We start from the raw sequence: 19,958 nt of genomic DNA on the forward strand, positions 1-19,958 counted from the left end.
AGCCGAATATCGTCATAATATATTGCTGTAAACTCAGTTTTATTTACATTTTATCGAATTTATCACTCTTTCATAATGCGACACTCCTACAGAATGAATCATCTATACGCAACTATAAGAAAGAAAGACTTTTCAACGAGACAAGGGACCGACATTGAAATTCCGTCACAGTGCAATACCTTTTTTGCCAATCAACCTATACCACACCGACCGATATTTCTCTTCCGCGTCACTTATAGCCGATCTTTTTGTCACATTTACATCGAGTGTCCTAGCCAGACCCTCTCATCCATCACCACTATCGCCGAACCAAAAAAGAATATAATCTGTAATACAATTCAGACACAGCGTAAAATCGAATTATCTCCGATCCACCGTATTAAAAGTACCGTCGTCCGTTTCACACGCAACACGGTGGGGTCATACGAATTACATAACACACGTTCCGTATCCCAATATCGCTAAATTAGCATTTGCAAGGGTGTGGATTTCGCAGAAATTTCGTTATTCCGAAATTACACGAAACAGCGATCCCGGTAACGAATTATATCGTGCCTCGATATCAGGGCGTCAGGCTGTTTCTTTCGAGGCCAGTTTCCAGCAGAGCCAAGTACCGGATACGTTATAAACATAAGAGCTGATAACGCGTACCTCATTGGTGCTTAGAGAAAATGGAGTAACTACCCCCCAGCTTGATAGCGGCTTCCGCGTGCCCTTCTTTCTTAATTTCATACTCGTGCTTATCGTAGTCCACTGGTAACTCCGCTACTCGTTTTCCCGCTTCTCCTACACCCCCATCCCCCTCTTTTTCCTCGAATTATAAAATGTAAGACACCGGAGAGTCACCCTGGCGGAGTGTCGGAGGTTGGAGAGAGTCTCCTTTTTTTTTTAGGTGGCTCCAGCCAGTTATCTCGAACAGGCTACAGCTTTGCATAACGATTATTACTTTCTTTCCTACGAGGCTTTGACCGTCTTGCGCCCCCGGAGTTCGTATCTTTTCCATGGCACGGTTCCTGGCCTCTCTAGCTTCCATGTCATTGTCGCAGTCAATCTCGGGGGAATTAGTCAACTCACTGTCCGTATAATTAAGACGTACTTAAAAAATCAGATAGACCGGAATGATCGTTCCACGACGGGCACGATAAAGAAGTATCAACGTTGTCGTCTGTATTCCATCGTTTCGAGAATGCACGCAAAGAGACGGTGTATCGTCGTTACTCGATGGTTCCGTGAAATATCGTCGACTTGTTCGCTTTATAAACCGCGGTGCTTCGTGATTATTCGAATACAAATAGTGTACTTCGAAATGATTCAAATGTATAATTATAAATTCGGTGCCTTTAAAATTTGAACAGTATCCACGTAATAACCGAGATTGTTCGTTCAAGTTTTTCGAGGCTCTGCTGTACTTACCTTTTTTTTTATTCAGCTCAAAAAGAAACTTCTTGAAAGAAGTTATATTTTCTACAGCTCTTTAGGAATTTGGTACAGGACATTGTTAAACTATATGGTTCAAATGTTAGTTTTTCGTAACTATAACCGTGTCTAGCGTTATTTATATGTAATATAACAATAATTCAATTTAACAAAATATATAAATGTTTCGTGGTGCCGGTAATTCTTTGCAGTGAAACGCTAAGAAACCACGCGAAACAAAGTAGTTACCTGTTTAGCCTCGTTGACAGAGACCTCATTATTTCGCGTTAACAGGAATATTTAGAGCGCCAGGTAAATCCCCTACTTCGAAGCGTGTTTTTCTATAGGTAATAGCAGAGCCTGGCTAACCCGTTCGCAAACATTTAACTGAAACCGTATATACACCGCGAGCACGAGGTAAACTGGAAACTAACTATGTAAGTATATCGAGTAGGTAGTAGTTAAATATCGCGATTTGGGGTAAGTGATGTAAGAGCGTTCACGCGATCGTTGCACAGGTCGAGTTTCCGAGCGAAATTTTGCGAACGAGATTGCAACTCTACAAATAGAAATATTTGCCACGTGATGCGCCAAGTTTTCCTCATTTAAGGAGTTTACTTTCTAACAATTTGATATAAATAAATAACATATACCATTTAGGATATTCGTCAATTATATTTAAGGATAGTTTCAGTCAAGAATATTTTTAGTCAAGGATATTATTTATGATTAGTCTTTGAACGCAGTTTCAGGTTTCATAGATATTTCTTTTTATTTTTTTAATTATTATGAAGTTAAACATTGATCTCTGACTGTTGCACCACAGGAATTTGATCATTTATTTATAATGAAAAATAGCAGTAAATATTCGAAAACATGTTTGAATATCAGGGATATTTTTCGCGATAGGCAAATATTTTGAATTTCAAGAGGATGTTTGTGACTATCCAGAGAAAAACATTTCACCGTTCTTCCGACGTAATCGTATTGGCCACGGACTTCAATATTTGTTTACAGATTTATCAAGTTTTCCGTTCCCCGGTCGATCGTTTTATAAACATTTGTCATGAGCAATCCAAGCATATCCTGCCAACGGTAGGATCGATCGATCACCGTTTCAAGCGGCCAATTTTCCGTGACTCGTTTGGGCAGTTCCGTCGTAAACATCGGAGTTCAACATTTGAATAGTACACACGAAAAAAGACGCGGGTATCAAGGTTTGTTTCAAACATGTGTAATATTAATACAATATTATTATATAATTGGTTATCGTGTCAGGTAAATATTGGTAGATTCAAAAGTCAGAAAAGATTGCATAATATTTAATTACAGGTCTTCAACGTTAAATGTTCGTTTTACTTAACCCCTTAGCTCCCAGTGTTGCAGGGGTGCAACACTCATTTTAAAAATGCGTCAATTTTTTTGTTAGCAAGTATCATTTTTTTGCAAGTAAGAAGCAAATTTTCACTCATGAAGTAGATTTCCACGTTTTCAGGTAAAAAATTCAAGTATTCCCTCGAAAAGTAAATAAAAGAAGAAGAAATGAGAAAAAAGAGAAAAACATATGTCTGTGTAATGTCGAAATTTTTGACTTCATATGGGACTTATACATATATTAGTCCCATAATTTTGAAAGAACGATTTAAGTGTCTGTACATTAAAGCGTTAAAATATCATTCAGTAAACACTGATCTTTTTCCCCTCTACTCTTCGATAGTGTTATGTACATTATGATTTAATGGTTCTAAAACTAATTTACATTCGTCTCGATGCGTGTAAGCTTTTAATCGTTCGATGCCGCGTTACAGCCCCCTAAGTAAATCGTGACATTTAAATACATAAAAGAGCGCAATGTTTTCGGATTACGCGAGACCACTTAACGTGTTTACACACCGTAAAAAGTCGCGTGTTGAAACAATAGGTATACTTCGAACGTTATTTCACGTGTAGCTTTTAAAACAATTCGGAATCCGTCCACGGTCCGACAAGCACCGGGGGAGGGAGGAGGCGTTCGGGAGCTTCAAAATCGATAGTCAATTTTGCGATCTGCCGCAAAACCTCGCGGCAAAATAGATCCCCGGTTTCACCGATGAAACTTTCCATTACCCTTCTCGCTTTGAATTATACGTGCGACACGAGCCGCCGCGATCGATCGAACTTCGTGCGATAAAAAACTCTTCCGTGTTACTTTTTCGATTAAGTACTCGGAATCATTAATGTGTATTTGCGTTCTACAGACCGATTCGCGGTCGTTAATAACACGAAAGGATGGAGGCGACGAAAGGATAGAAAATTTGGTCATCTCGATGCAGCCAGTTTCGGTGATTACCTTTCCGGTGAAATGTACTTCCGCGGTGAAAATCGGATCTGACGGTGTGTAACAGTGGGTTCGGCGGAATCTGGTTGTATACAGGCTGCCCCACGTAACGCTGCTCACTATTTTTCGGCCATTTGCAGCCATACAACAATGACTCTACAAATGACGATAAATAAAAATCGGAAAATACTTTGTTTACAGAGCGAAACCAAGGTCACCTTGGTTAACATAAATGGATTTTCAAATTCAAAAAGCATATTACTTAATATTTTTGTTAACTCAGTACCAAGTTTACAGGAACTAGTAAATAATATTTCACTAGGAAATAATATTTCACTCGTTGACATATTTCATTTTGGAACAGTGTAATCTGTAAAAACAAACTATTGTCGGATTTTTTTAACTTTATATGTAGAGCTCTCGATACAATTAAAGTACGGTTCGAAACATTTTTTGTTGCAAATGGTCGAAAAATTGTATGTAGCATTACGCGGAACACATTGTATACAGGGTGTTAATAAGAATGTGGAACACTTTCACAGAGTAGATTCTACGCGTCAAAGACAGACGAAAATCAAGCATGACAAAATTGTGTTTGAGGCTTCGTTTCCACATTATTAATTGCTGACAATATCAGCAAAATATCCGTGAAATACGTCTGGCGCGATGGGTTGTACTATTTGAACAGCCGATTCCCAGTTGACACACGGACTGGATCGATGACCTAGTCACTTGGGCACAATTTTATTCGAAGATACATAGCGAAACGACAGTGTCAAAACTGATAGTTAATGACATTATACATATAATTGTTTGTCAAGTGTTTACTCGTTCACGTAAAAGTGCTATTTTATTATAACAATTGATATTTCCACGTTCGACCTATTCAAAATGGCGAAGCACTTTTTTATCTTTTATTCGTTGTTCCAAACTTTTTATCCAGATACATCTCCGATTATAGTTACATTAGTTCATTAAATTCCACAGTAGTCCAGAATAAAAATTTAACAGCTCATACGCTTATTTAGCTCAAGTAAAGAAAATTTTTTATTAAATGAAAAACCAACTCGTGAAACATTTGAAGAGCGTGCCTCTCAAGTAGAATAACCCGTTGCGTCAGACCTATTTCACGCGTAATTCGCCTGTATTTTCATGAATTTATCAGTCGAAAACAAATTCTCGAACGCAATTTCGTCATTCAAGATTTTTGTGATGAAAAATCCATCTTTCGAAAGTGTCCCGCATTTTTACTAACACCCTGTATATCGATTTGAGTTTACAGCTTCTCCTAATATTTTTACCCATAGCGAAAGTGTCCTGCATTTTTACTAACACCCTGTATATCGATTTGAGTTTACAGCTTCTCCTAATATTTTTACCCATACTTTCTTCCATGGACTCTTCCTCCTTTCACGTTCTACTTCTAACCCACGTGTCTTTTTTCCCCTCGAACGTTTATTTATTCGACGCTAATGAACGGAACCTGCAGATAAAAGAGACAGGTGCTTTGGTTTCGCGCATCACTGGCCCCGACGGTCTACACGGTGTATAAATCAAACGCTTGACGCTCGTTCGGTGTCTTTTTCTCAATCTTCCCGTTTCTGCTAGCACGCCAACTTTCATTCACTTTCGGTATATGAACCGCGACGCGCACGACCGCGTTTATCATGGAAGACTTATTCCCTTTTTACTTTGCCGCACCCGAAACCGGCCGAGATCCGTGCCAACAAAATATGTACACCGAGTTCGGTCGAGAGTAGTGCGATCTATGCGGACCCATGAATTGTTAACGGCGTTCCCGTGACCGAAAACCTTTTCGCGTGACTTTCCGTTCACGCCACGTGGGTCATCGATGACCTATATTCGAACATACTATAACTTTTACAATGTACACCAGAGATGGATGAACTCTCATTATCCAGACAAAGAGTTTCGAATAACGAATGAAAGATGAAAAATTTCTTAACCATTTTCGATTAATTAAATGTGAAAATTCCAATTTTCATAGTAAGATAGCATAACTGTTTAAAGGTTAGGATGACGTTCTTAGATACTGCTGCGTTTCGTCGATGTATTCGAATAAAATTGTGCCTAAAACACTTCGGACTTATTTGAAAATATGATATCCTGTACGAAGATTAAGAAAAAGACCATTGAGAATGTAGGATTAACGGGGTTGACGGTTGAATGTACTGTTACAAAAGGAAGATTCTGTTACTACTTAAGATACTAGCCAGCTTCTTTCGGATCAGTGAACAAGCAGGTAGAGAGAAAGAGATCAATCTTCGACGTGCCGCACCTCGAAATGGATATTACCCTGGTTTCACGGCCTCGTCGCAGACACCGATCCGATACGGGAGAGTTACGAGCAGACTCTCACGGGGAAGGTATGGTTTCACGTGATACCTTAAAGTTTAATCTCGATACGGCGCCGTGCGTCGCCGCGCGCGGAAACTTGGAACCGAAAAACCAGAGGCGAAGAATCGTCACCTTCTCCCACATGTTAATCTAGTTTGTGTGTTATTCGTAGAGACAACGTAGGTATTAAGCGACACGTATTAATCTAGGTCGTGCGTTACAATAGAGAAAAGTTCCAAATTTTGATTGTTTCATCGTGTTCCTTCCTTCATATTGAATTTTATCATATTTCGAATTGTACCACATTCAAACCGTAATTATTACTGGGAACCATGCTCCTTCTAGATTCTGGAACAAGTGTCGTGTGGTCTAACACAATTCTCTTAACAAAGGGCACCGTTGTCTTCTTCACTCTGAGTCCAGATCTTCCAGGAACAATGCCCTTATTCTTAAGGCAACGCAACGTCACACAGTAGTCCAGAATTCAAATTCAGGAAGTTAATTCTCGGACCGATCGTCCGAGTATTCAATGGCTCCTCGATACTGACAAGGCTGGTGTAGGTTTAGCACAATGATAAAGCTAGGAATTCTGAAGCCAATGATATTTATTTCATCTGCATGTGGCCATTACTTTATGAAATATTTAATGTTGAGTGACGAGGCGTCTTCGAACACTCATGGAGGATTTATTGCACACCTCGTATCGCGCGTGATCGCGACACCGTAAAATCGTTCGCAACGCCCCTGCTTCGCAACGATCGCGGTAAGGCAGAACGATCTACGAAAATAATGCGGCGATGTAAGTGAAATACCGTAAATCGCAAGGATGTAATAATTCATTCGAGCTTAAGTGCAGTAGAAGCGCGACAGAAACGAAGGATTCCGACGGATCAAGATTGCGGTCTCTCCCTTCACTTCGCTGTGATCTGCATCGCTTAACCGTAGCGGCGACGCTACGATGCTATTCCCACGGGGCATGAAACTTTAAAGAGGGTTGCGAAAAAAACAACTCATCGCCAGCCGGAATCCCATTTACAGAGGTATTTTTAACGCGTTTCCACGCCGGAGAACACGTCCGAGCTGATGCCTGGTCGTCGGTCCACTCGAAATACATCGTGCTCATACATCGGTGGAGGTATTATTTGCGATTCCACGATGTTGCAAGTCCTAAGAAATAATGAAATACAGGTGATCTGAAAGTATCATGAAAGTGTCACAAGCGTATCGAAATCTGCTGCTACGCGATTCGTCTATGCTGAATTTGTATTATTGAATATAAATGATACAAGTATTTGAATTTCACCTAAGCTTGGACATTTCATGAGGTTATTGGGAAATATTCAAAACGTAAATTTTACATAAAGTAAGAATATCTGGACAATATATTACTATTACTGTTGTCTTCTCCCCAAGTAGAATCAGTCACGCATTGGTCAGACGCACAGAAGCAGGTGAATTTCTGAGGAATGTACTAGGAATGTTTCTGTCTTCTTTCACGTACCTTTTAAATAAGAAATATTTTTTCAATATCATTTGCAGCAAGAGCGCCATCTGTTGAAACTTTACCTCTTTTCATACGTTTTCTATACCACTGCACGCTAATATAATTATTCATTTCCCCGAACCGCATTCCCTATTTTTTTTTCCAGCAAAATGGAATTTTTCGAACAAAATCTACGGACCAATACATGACAATACCATGTATCCTCTCGTGTTCTGTCTGATTTATGTTGGCAATGATAAATTTTGTAGGACGAGGGTGTCCGCAGAATTCCTGACAGGTATTGATGGATTAAGCTGCATTACCTGGCTGGACCCATCGTCTCGTGTGTATCGCGTAAATCTTTTATTTCGCGAAAATGAGCAGATTCATATCATTTTCCAGCACAGTCGGATTATGTTCCAATGTCCCTACATTTCGAATATTCTTATCGCAATACGCGTAATGTATCTTTTAACAATCCATAGCGCAATCCGGTAACGTCAACTTCATTTCCTCACTTTTCATGCGTATCGATCCAATTAAAATTTTCCCGGGAATACCGTTACAAATACTTCGTGCCCGTAGAGAGTTATAATAATTCCCGTATGACGGAACGTATATAATTTTAATCGACGCGTAAAAGCTGCGACCACGTACAAGGGTATAACGGGATAACTATTGAAGTGCACGCATTACTCGCCGTGGTTAATGAAATTTCCCTGCCCGAACATTGACGCTATTCACTTTGAAATAAATCAGAATTAAAACAGTGTCGCGTTGTGTTCCCGGGGAAAATGGTCTGCAATCGGGACGATAACGCGGCGGGCGGAGCAATAACGATACGAAATCAATAGTTTAATACGATCAGATACCTTTTCACGGAAGATTATTGAACACCGCGGTTTAAACAATGCGTCATTTTTCATTGTGGTGTAATCTCCGTTATCGGTAATATTTCACGTCTCAACGGTCGGGAAGGGTTGACGTTTCAAAATGGACGGACGTCGTTGTTTAACGAACCCCGTCTCATTCCACGTTGATATCGCTAGTGATATTTGGACCTTCTTGCGATGAAACGGAAAATGAAAGTTTATCGAGTACCTAACTTACGTAACACCGTATCGAATGTATATTCCTCAGTGCAAGTATTAAAGCTCTTTTCCGAGACATCACCAAATGTACTTTTCCATTTAACGGTTCGGGGATCGCAACTTTCAATTCGGTGAAACATAAACATATCTTACCGCGGTGCAATAATGTTGCGCGCGACGAACTAGTAATGGCCGTTGCCGCAATTCGATGAAAACGTACGAGCTCTTCCCACGGATTGGAAATAACTGCGTTTCTTCAACGAGATACTACCGCTCAAAGGACTTACCGAGGGAAGTTAATCGTAATTTCCACAAACGCGGAAATGTCTTTGAAATGTGTTGACTCAAACTTTCGTAAAGTCAATTACAGTTTTCAATTAACCAACTGTATGTGTACTCCGATTTATTAAAGTTCCTGTCGACATATTTTTATTGCGACTTTACTGCCTTTTATGGTTTTCGTAGATCCTATTAATCAATCGATTTAAAATTTTATCCACGGTAGTTCTTTTTCTCGTAGCTCTCAAGAATTTATGAGCATATTACTGTGTACGTAATGTATGTTTATGCGTATATACATATTCCTATTATTATTCTTGTTTTCTTTCACTCCTCTCTTTTTTGAATGTTAATTATGATTAAGTTTAATTCTGATATAATAAATCCTTCGTATTATTTGAATATATGTATACAGGGCGTATCTGCGCCCGATACAATACACTATTATTATTACTATTAGAATGTTTCTACTTTAAGAAATGATATTTCGAAACGTAGCTTAATGGTATTCGCACAAGGACAAAAAAAAAGAGTATAAATTATTTTGTTCTTTACGAGCGCATCGCTTTGTTTCTGTAATTTCACCGGGTATTCCTTCGTGTCGTCGTTAATGCTCTCCGCGCGAGAACGGTCCCGCGAATTTGCGGACGCTTAAGACAACTCGCGACGAAGTCACTTCTGGGCGAAATGTTTGTTGGGCTTAAAGCCTTGGAAAAACCTACGGAACAATAAACTCCCTCCATCCCCCTCCTGCGTCCTTCCTGTTTCTCTCGAAAAGCTTACGGTTTGACTTTCGCGCTACCGGATGTATAAAGCTCTATGGTAGACTGAGTGTTTTACTCTGTCATCCTCTTACCATCCGGCCCGCGCAGCTGTTTCTGCGCTAGTGGTTATCGCGAATCCGTCATTTTATTCGTTATATTTTTGCATGTATTTTTAAAATACAAAATTTTGCTCACCATCCATTCCTGTTTCTGTCCCTGATTGTAATACCGCGTCGAAATAAATTACATCACTCGACGTCGAGCGAAGTCCAACGATAAACTCGTTTAACCCATCCGTTTATGTCCTTTTAGTTTCAAGTGAACCACTAATCGCGGTTCCAGCGAGTCCAAATTTCATAAACTCTCCGCGGACGATATATCGACAGGCGAGGTCGAGCGAGCAGGAATTCAAGAAAATTTCGTCGGATTGTACTGGGAAAGTTTTGAAGCGGTATTCGATAAGTTGTTTTTGGTCCCGGCGCAAATGCGAGCGCGTATCGCCCTCTGCCCGTACCGACGCGCGCGCTCCTCCAACGAGAAAGTCTAAATGGCTGGTAATCTCGGAATTTAAAGCCACCCCATGGCAACGGACGCAGAGGACGTTCACTTGGTGCAACGTTTAACGCTCGTACCTCGCGTGTATTTATGTCTTTTGAAGCGGTCAGAAGCGTTCTATAAGCTTCATAATTGACGACGATATGGCACGTAAAGCGGCTATTAAAAAAAAACGTAGCCAGCGGGAATTACGTATCTGGTAGCTGTTCCTCTTCTCCATCGTTCTTCGAGCTTCTTCCTAGTATTGGATCTGCGAGCAAACGCTTTCAAACGTGTTTGATTTAAACATCTGACGAAGGTGTTTAACCCTTTAGCGTCCTGTATTGCACTGGTGCACTCACTTTAAAAGTCTGTTAAATTTTGTTACCGGTTAATATCTAACTTTTGTCAGCAAGAATCCGTATTTTCTCTGATATGAAGTAGATCTCCAGGTTTTCAGTTGAGAAATTCAAGTTTTCCCTCCAAAATAAAAGAACTTTTACTATTGTAAAATTAGCCAACGCTATTCAATTCGATAAATACAGTAAAAACTCGATAACAGTTGGATAGGAAGACCCTCGTGAGAGTTTCTACTTCGTCGCTACTATTGGGGTGAGGTAGGGTGTGGAACCTGTCAAGCGCATAATATATTTTCCACCCCCGCCCCTCTTTTTGGTACCGCGAATCAAACTTCTAGTAAACAATAGATTCTGTGGGGTATTAATACGATTCGCAATGCACCGTGAATGTTTTGCAAACCCTCATGGAGTCTTTACTGTAGCAGCAAAAATGACGAGTCTTATTTATTAAAGAATATTAACATTCCAATGTCAACAGTATATTGTGTCCAAACCCTTAGGAACGGTAGCATAGTAAGTCATTTTATGCTTGTCAGATAAGTACATTTTATTTGACCAGCCTTGAGTCACGAAACCCATTCAAGTCCTATACTACTTCTTCCGTTCTGTCCGTGTCTTTGGAGCGGTGCTACGCGTTCCACCGGTCTCTCGTAGTAGCGTGATTCAGTTTTAAAGGGGGAAACGCCAGTAGCACGTTCGTCCGTACGTCCGTTTCTGTTCGCGGCGAATGGAACCTGTCTTCCTGGTCGGCCAGCCCCAGACGAAATAGAACGGATACACGGGTTACCGTGGAGAGGACACGCATGGAAATAGCGGGTTGGCTGCATTTGCATCTTCAAATCCGTTGTGATCCCAGGGTGCCGAGGACTCGCGTTGACAGGGTGTAGACTGAATTTACACGAGATAAGTAGACAAATACCAGGTGTATCCGCCTTCGTGTAGCTACGTGCGCCGCTACGGAAGGTCGGGACTACCGTGCCGTATCGATTGCGATGCTTCAGAACCTCCTAATAATGTTCCGACGAATTAGCTGGGTTGACGCTTGCCTACCTCCGCAAATACCTTAGGTGCTGATTAGAGGAACGCAGCTGCGACCTACGATAACTTAACGTTCGAGGCGATTTTTTTTTGTACTATATGTGGGATTCGATGGAAGACTATATTATTTGTACAGGTATTTTTTACCGCCGTATACTATAAACCCAATATGTTTTCTTGAAATACGTTAAAGAAATTACAGTTTTGTACATTTCCATTCCATTTGTAACAATGTTCAACACTCGAATTCCATGAAGTGAAAGAGACAAAGGACCAATAATGTCTTGTCATGTCAAATTTGTGCCACACCATAGAATTATTTTATTTCGCAATTTAGAATACGTTAGTCATATGACAACAGTAATAGAAAGGATTAACAACGATGAATTTCGTCATCAAGATTTATCGTGGCTGCCGCGAAGAACGCGTCACCGGGACGTCAATGAAAATCCGTGAAATCGATTGTCCGTTATTTCTGTCCGGCAAGAGAGAAACGTTCCCCGTAGTAATGCACATTGTTCCACCATCATCTGTATGTATCGTCGTGTGCGTGTCCGTAACACTGTCGTTCCACGTGTGCACCCTGGAGACTTGACGAAATTTTCGGCAGTGTTCCACGATACGGTCCAGCGTTTTAAGGGAATTTAAAATTCCGCTGACGATGCTGTCCTATTCACGTATACGTTATGTGTCGCTCTATGTGTACCGGTGGAAGAGAGAGAGAAAAAGAAAAAAAACGACCAGGAGTACGGGACACACAGGGAGGCACACGTTCACACACGAGTGGAAGGAGGCCGAGAGCCGTATTTTTGCACATAGAAGAGTTTGATGTCGGCCACTGGCGAAGGTTATTTCTTTGCCGCCGCCAGCTCCGGAGTCGTATCTGCTCAATCAATGAGGGTTGGCAGACTGTTACGGGGTTATGAAATACTGGCCGGGGACGTGGTAGTTTTCTAGAATAGCCGAAAAAGCGACGAGGGGACCCACGGGTTTCACGGTGAAATCTTAGCGTTTTCTCCTGGACACCGTGATTCGGACTTGTAGCCCTGGGTGTACCGATTCTTTGAAATCCGCCGGCGGCGATCTATCCTGACGATTCGACGCTTTTCGACCATCCACACCGTACTCTACATCGTCGCAGATGCCAATGGTGCAATCACTTCTGTTGGAAAGTCTCCTCGTTCTCTCTATCGGGCTGTTGACATCTTGGATCATGCGCATGGTTTAGGGTACCTATGTATATTGAGCATCATGGTGTTCGGCAATGGTCCAAATTTGGCTACCTTCCCGTATGTGTAGGACGAGTTAGTGAATAATGTTGTGTTGGACCTGTAGGCATTTAATCCCATAAAGGCATTAATGGTGTAAGTGAATTTTTTAAGAATTTTTAGTTAACATTATAGGAAGATAATCCTAACTTCATTCTATCTTGTGAATACTACATAGTGCATCTCCAAATAACTCAACTGACGGTGATGTGTATATTCCGATTTTTTAATGTTCATCCATATCAATATAATTGTTCGGGATATACTCGTACGAATAAATTGGGAAAAAATCGAAGCATCGGGTGTCGAGAATCAGCGTGGCTGTTAAATTGTATTAAGTTTCGTCACAGGGTAAATCCAACGGAACAATATTCATTTCGCGTTGACACCCCGTTCAACGCGTTTTTCCCCGTGGAGCTCGAGAAAAGAGGAAATGGGTAAATCCTGCGCCAGTCGTGCGCACAGATATCTCTCGTTCCCATTCGTCCAAGCGGTCCATAGCGATGTTGATTTTTTACTCGCTACTTTTATCTGCCTGAACAATCGTCCGTTCCCCTTTGTATAGGTGCGACATCGACGTACACCACGTTATACCGTGTGAAACCTATTTCTTTTCTACCTCGTTTTTCTCTCTCTCTCTCTCTCGAGCCTTTATTCCTTTTTCCCTTTTGTTTCTTTGTGTCCTTTGATGAATACGAATCTTGCGATCGATACGAGTTTCATGAATTAACAGCCAGAGCCACGTCGATGTTCTCGGTGCCCTGCGTGGGCGCGTATACAATATGTGACACGGGACGGTGAATGGCTAGCGGAGGGCGATCACTTTTGTGCCTTCGCCCTCTCGCCATCCTCGACACATTTTTACATTCGGCGCTAAATATTTTGGCTGGTACGATACAGGTCCCCGACAAACAACTTTTAACTACCTTTGCTGTATATTTTGGGTCACAATCTTACTAAAAACCCACGAATGCACTTGTAGCTGAATTTGATTTTAAAATATTTATATATAAAAATTTGTCCACAGTACTCAAAAAAAAAAAAAACAAACAGTCCTACACCAGAGGTTGCCATGCTGCCCAAACAATAATAGTACATTCGCCATGTTGAACGATATTTACAAAATTTTGTAGTTCTAGCTCCGAAATCTTTTTCTCGAATTTTTTGGCTGCCTATTCATCCCGGAATTTGTTAAGAAAATCATATCCAACTGTATTACTGCCATGATCTTACAACAGTAAGATGCTACAGAGGCATTATACGAACCTCACCTTTGTAAAATGTATACTTACAATTAGTTTTGACTCTTACTTAGACCCGAGCAAAGCAGCTGAATTAATGAACTTCCCAAAATTAATCCACATAAACTTCCGCTGTAGCGTTAGAAGCTATTAGTCGATGAATTAACCATTGATTGACAAAGAATAATCAACCGCCATTTAAATGTTTAACTGTACCGAGCAGAAAAATAGAAACCACGAGGCGAATCATTTACCCAGTTCCACTTCTCAAGATCGGAACCGGCGAAAGCACATTCATACCTGTTTCGCCACTTTTTCTCCGAAGGGGACGATGAAACGATTTCATTTCGCGGTGTAACGAGCTCACCGGAAGAAGCTACGAGTCTCTTTAGCGCGATCGATTCTCAGTTCTCATCTCTCGGAGAAGTTTTTCGACGCACGTTCCGGCGCTCGCTCGCAAAGTCGAAAATAAAACGCGCGAATTTACGGTCGGCTTGGGACGCGTGAAAGTTCCGAGGGCTTAAGGGCGATTCGTAATTTGAAAGCAGCAAGCGACGAAAGCACCGAGAAAATATATAATCCGGTTGACTTGTTCGCGGAGCCACGGGAAACACCGCCGCCGTCTCCATCGTTCTTTGTCGTTCTTCCTTTTTCCCTTCACCCAGGCAATATTCAGTAATATCGCAAAGAAGAATTTCCTACGAGCGTAGTAGTATCCACCGGTAGCGTAGGCAAATATCTGCTCTCGGAAAGGAATTGCAATCTTTTCGTGAAGGTAGATATACATACATTCGAAAGAACACCGACGAAACAAATGGCTTAAGTGGTAGTTCGTTGGTAAACCTTCGACGTAAGATAAATCGGATTATTGGAAGCGATTGTTAGCTTTTTGTAAAAATTTCGAACGGCTTCAGTATCATATTGAGGTCAGAAATTGATACTAATGGAAGTAATAAGTAGGCATATAAACCGGGAAATATTGGTTTTACAGAAAAAATATGGATATAGGATATATGTCCCAATTACTGCCACCTTGAGATTATAGCGTAATTTCATTTAATCATTTTACGTGTTGTTTAACCGTTCAAAATTCTTTAAACGCTACGTTTTTATTAAGTAAATTAAATAAAGTGGCAGTATTAAGGGCACTGGAAGTAATTGGGACATTTATCCTAAGCGTAATTCGGTAGAAAGATAAAACTTCACTTCACTCCGTTTTTAGTTTTTTTCATTCCGTCGTCCATTTACGACAACCATAATTAAAGGATTAATGTAATGTGGAAGAAGAAAAGTTCATTATGGATACCTTGAACTGCGATAATATAATGAGATGCAAAAAAAGTCTTCATTTGATTTCGAGTCTCCATTGGAATTATAGCTGATTCGTACAGCATTATCAGAATATATCTTTGTGAAATTTGTTCAATCCAGAGCCACTGCAGTGGTGATTCCATACATTATGCAATAATTTTCCACCCTGAATGTACACATACATTTCTCGTATGTTCCATAGAATATGTCAGAAATTTCAAGCCCGATCGTCCGTGTGTTTTCATGTTGACACCGTTAAAGTTTATGATTTTTAAGGCAATATACTCTTGCAATTTAATTTCCCTTTTGCATATTATAGGGTTGACAGGATTTTAATACGTCGACGGGACGCTGTTTAAACACGGTCGTCCAAACATTAACATATTCATCTTTTGGAGCGTATGACGTTTAAACTCGGCTCGTAGCATGCTAAAATCAAGCGGATATGTCTCTGACAGACATTTAACATCGTCGGAAATATACACGAGACACGTCCCAATAATTAAAACGGTCATTTAATGCGTAAGATACGGTAGAATATCTCTTATTGAGGTTTCTATCGTATCGTGTTATTTAAGGATTCTGTTTTGTAAATGCCATTTCTATCTACACAATTTAACATCAGTTTAACAGTACTTAAAAAAAGTCAAATTGTATCCATCCGATGCATACCTTAAAATACTACATATTCGACGAAAACGTTTTTTGATAGAACCAATAGAAAACGAGTTATTTTAGATACCAGTTCTTATTGACTCACTCTGTATGTTCCATAGATCTAATCGCGTTTTTCGAACGGAAAATATCGGTCCCACGCAGATTCCATCTGTAAGTGGAATTGCGTCAGAGTCTCGCGAAACTTTCAGTTTTCGCAATAATATTCGAGTTTTCAACTCAATAAACGCTTGATTAAAATGTGCCTTATCTCTCTTTTCTCACCCCTCTTTCTTCCTGTTCGTTCCCTACAGTTTGTCCGGGCGTCGAGCAGCGCCAGTAATTTGAAAATGAGACGGGCCCTCCGCGAAAGTTTTCAATACGATGCCATGTTACCGCCGTTGTTCTTCTTGTTCTTCTTCCCCCTTCGTTGTTGTTGTTTTTCTTCTTGTTGCTGTGCTTCTTGTTTTTCGCACAGTGGAGCCGAAATACAAAAAGGGGAGAGAAGCGAGGCACCCCTTCTCCGTTCACGGCTCCGCATAAACAGTATTATACACTCCTGCATACTGGCGACCTTTTAATGAATATTTTCAAGGCTTCGTAATCTCCGTGGCAGAGAAATTGCGCGCGTCCGTTCTTCCGCCCTTCTTTTTGTCATTAAGGCGACGAAGTCGGTGAAATTGTTGCTCAAGGGGAAAAACAGGTTTCCGCATCGGTGTTGGGGTGAGACTTGTGTTTAACCATGTTTTGAATAAAGATTACAGATTGTATTAAAGCGATTCTTCGGATAAAACAAATTAATTTTGCTTAAATCTAAATTCACATTGCTTGAAGGAACTTTAATTTTTCGCACAGATTACGTACTTTGCACATTTATTGCCTCGTATTGGCATAAGTATTGACTTAGTAATGTTCTTCCGTGTTTGTTAGTGGATACTGGTGGATGGTAATGTATGATTATAGAATTGAGACAAAAAAGAAGTAAAAGAGTGGTGTTCAATCTTCTATTCACTGTAATTTGTCATTTATTCTAATAACAGCCAAAAAGCAGACGCTTTAAATATTAAGTTCCCCCGCATATGGGAACCGGGCAGTTAAGAAATAAAGTTATTTATTGTTTATTTCAAGTATTACTCTTTTTATTTAATAACATTTTTGATCAACAATTGTCACACAGATCAAATCATCGATCAAAGGGAAGATACATAGTTGCCAGTGAGAAATTGAGGGGTTATTTTTTTGTAGAAAGGGTGAGCTTATTTGTAGTTTGTGCACATCTTCAGACGGTGTAGAATACGCGGGCGAAATATTGTTTCCTAATGTCAAAGGTGAAAGGGGTAGTACTCATCACAAAAGTTCAAAAAGTGGCCTATTAAACACTCCTATTAGGCAATGTTACGTTCAATCAAGAATAACTGGGAATTACGCGAATTTCAGTAACAAACACATTCTGCGGTAACATATGAAAACATGCTTTGCATTGTTCGTGAAACATAACCAGCGAACTACATATAGTCTATTGCAAATATCATTACCAATGTTTCGCTGCCGAAAATCATTGATCAGCGAAAAACGTAAGAGAAAAATATACTCTATTTAAAACACCATTAATAGACGTTTTTGCGACTGCTTTATGAATAGTTGTTGGCTGACTCATTATCATAATCGGCTGTCAAACTCACCACCCGGGTGCAACCCTTTCGTACGGGTCGAGAAACGTCAACCATTGGTATATTACCATGCCACGAGTAAATCGATTTTCGCACGGGGAATCGCGCATTAATTTCGTCGATCGATTTTTATTCTCCGTCGTGGGCAAAAAAAAGTATTTCAACGGGGAAAATAAATTACTTCCATCGGAAAATTGCATCTATTCACTTCCCCGTTTAGGTATCGAGTTCGACGAACAATGAAGTAATTTTCAACGTGTATAATAATTTACCGTGTTTCTCCGTCGAAATTCATGCATTATTTCATTTTGATACGGACAGCTCGAAAATAGGGAACAATGCAAAATGGGAAAAAGGCGAGTATCGAGTTATTAAAGAGTTCCGGAGTCGTACGTAGAGTGAACGGGGAGGGGGTGTAGAGGTGTGGAATTAAAATAATGCATTACGTATATATCCGCGTATTCTTTCTCTCGTTGTTTCATCTTTTCGCGTGCGGCACGACCGTAGCCTTGCATTTATCACGCGCATTGGTGCATACACCGTATGCAACACGACCACCGTCCCGCGAGCGTTAAGCGTAGAACAAGGCTGCAGTAAATAAAAGCTTTCTACGGGAGAACTATTATGCAAATTTTGTTTAACGGACACTTATCTGTTTTACGAGTCTCTTAATGCACCAAGCGCGCCGGCTAACAGAATGACTTAGGAGCATGAAGACCATAATTCACGGACTTATTAAATGTACAATATTTAGACGAGGATCGCTTTAATTGACTCCGAAAGTAGTCATTAAAAAGGGGAGCTTTCGACTAATTGAGTACTGAGGAAAGTGTAGACGAAGTATTTTCTTGTTTTTAGGAAAATTCTTTTCGAGAAATTGTGTCTCCTACGATATCATTCGGCCGTAAGTTCGGTTTTTCTTCTGATCTTTAAACAATGACACATAAGACAAGCAACAATTTTCAAATTTTCATTATCTGTATATTGTCTTGTAATATGATGTAACACATTTTTGTTGCTGGAAAATTATCGTGGTCTATATTCTTGCGATCCTCTGCGTATGTTTAAGTTCAAGTAGTTGATTAGATTAGATCGTTAAATCGATCGACATTGATTTTCATGGAACGCATCAGTACCCCAGAATCCTCTCTGTTTCTTTAATTCACCACTTAGAAACGAAGACGAATGTTTTCAATCCATTTTCGATTGGCGTGAAAGGATATAATGAAGCTACCCTGTGCTAATAACGTACGGTCTGTCGGATCTGGTGCAACAGGTTTGCATTTGACGGATTTCGCCAATTAATCGTGTTTAATGCCCGTCTAGCGTGATTCGGTCCGGGCCCGCTAACAAGCAACGAGGCCGGTAAAAATAAATCGAAGAAACGGAACGATTGTTTGCGAATCGGCCGATCGATAGGCCGACTTAATTATAACATCCAGGAAACGATTAATCATCGGACGACGAAACGAGTATCGCGTGCGCGCGTCTTCCACGTCGACAGGGAGGCAGTAATGTTGGCTGGGGGTGGAAGTTTTCTTGTGTTTTTATTTGTCTTTCCGTCCCATCGCGTCTGAATGGCGGCCGATACGGACGACTGACTTTCAAAAATGTTCCTCATAGACCGGAACTTACGCCCGTTAGAAACTCTTCCGCCAACGGAGGTGGGTAGATGATCCATCATGGGGCTCTTCTTCGCGACAACTCCTTCTTCCTACGGCGGAGCAGAAGCGCGACTGTAATAAAATCCGAGTCAATTAACGGTACGTCGTAGAACGCCATTAATAATTCCACAGGCTCCATCGCGCTTCTTGGGATTCTTGGTCTCGGTCGGATAGAGGTGGATAGAGGAGACAGAAGCGAAAAGAAGGATTGCTGGCGGGAGGCGCAGCGAATCCAGAGGGGATAGACGTTTATCCCGCGATTCTCTGACTTGACGCACCTTTGATCCCCCCCGGAGTAATGAAATTGCTCGAGTAGCTAAGAGCGATTCTTAATCGTTACGAGTACTCTTCAATAATAATAAAATTAATAATAATTTTTTAACGGGATAAATACCCTTTTGTACAAAGTTATAACAACAAGAGAAGGACGTACATAAAAGTCGGAATAAATGATATAGTTAAATTAATTATTGACGACGCGAAGAAACGAATTCTTTAATGCTGGCGGAGA

The sequence above is a fragment of the Dufourea novaeangliae genome, unplaced genomic scaffold (assembly GCF_001272555.1).
Source record: "Dufourea novaeangliae isolate 0120121106 unplaced genomic scaffold, ASM127255v1 scaffold124, whole genome shotgun sequence".
In the NCBI taxonomy this organism is placed as follows: Eukaryota; Metazoa; Arthropoda; class Insecta; order Hymenoptera; family Halictidae; genus Dufourea; species Dufourea novaeangliae.